The sequence below is a fragment of the Neophocaena asiaeorientalis genome, unplaced genomic scaffold (genome assembly GCF_003031525.2).
Source record: "Neophocaena asiaeorientalis asiaeorientalis breed wild unplaced genomic scaffold, Neophocaena_asiaeorientalis_V1.1 scaffold67, whole genome shotgun sequence".
Classification (NCBI taxonomy): Eukaryota; Metazoa; Chordata; class Mammalia; order Artiodactyla; family Phocoenidae; genus Neophocaena; species Neophocaena asiaeorientalis.
Window position 1 is genome coordinate 10,782,475 of NW_020173731.1, and position 794 is coordinate 10,783,268.

Consider the following 794-nt stretch of genomic DNA (forward strand, 5'->3'; position numbering starts at 1 on the left):
ACTAAACCTGCAGCTCAGTCCTTTTCCTAAGAGCCTTAGACATACCTTAACCACATGGACAATATTCTTTCCCATTGTCCGCATAAACAGCTGTCAGATTATGCATCTGATTTGGGGGTTTGGGACATACAGCACCCTAGGGAGCAGTTTAAGGGAAGGGGGAGGTGTCTTGTTCTCTAATCCCTTTAGGCTATATAGCACCCAGTTCATCCTTGTCGAGCCCAGATTCCAGGCAAGTAGGAAAGAAACTGAAAGCAAAGTCTCAGCCCTCCTGGAACCGGTTACCTGTCTCTTGGGCCAGAAGCAGCAGCAGCAGGAGAAGCCATCCATGCTGAAGAGGCAGCTGCTCTCACCACCTGCTCTCTACCACCCTACCCTGGCCTCTTTCCCTTGCCCCTCCCTTGAGAGCCTCTTCATTTCCTCCGTTGCCTGGCTGGGCTCAGAGGGAAACACACCACCCCCCGAAATGAAACACCAGTGGCTGGCGCTGCTTGCAGAGCAATCTTCATGCTGTGTCAGTGTGGGCCTCAGCAAAACCACAAGTTGAGATTTGCTTTCGATTCCCTAGTGGTTTTTTGGAAACCTTTCTCCCTTTCTGCAATTCCACCCCTGCTCCCACCCTGAGGTCCTTCCTTAACTATTCCTGCTGAGAAACTAATTCATACTACGGAGTTAATGATGACTCAGTGGGCCATCTTTCCCAGGGGTATTTGCATCACTAAAAGACCAGATAAAAAGAATAGCTAAAAGGTATTGAGTGCTTGCTGGGTGCTAGGTGCTATGCTAAGAAGCTA

General features: G+C 49.5%; 1 protein-coding gene across 1 annotated transcript in view; it reads right to left on the minus strand.

The window, feature by feature from the left end:
• The window catches only part of LOC112403559 (uncharacterized), a 26,949-nt gene extending 26,609 nt beyond the window's left edge, over positions 1 to 340 (minus strand). Inside the window, exon 1 of the mRNA XM_024751102.1 lies at positions 286 to 340. The gene's annotated coding sequence lies outside the window, so the exon portion shown is untranslated. The remainder of the gene's footprint in view (positions 1 to 285) is intronic.
• Between the last annotated feature and the right edge of the window lie 454 nt (positions 341 to 794).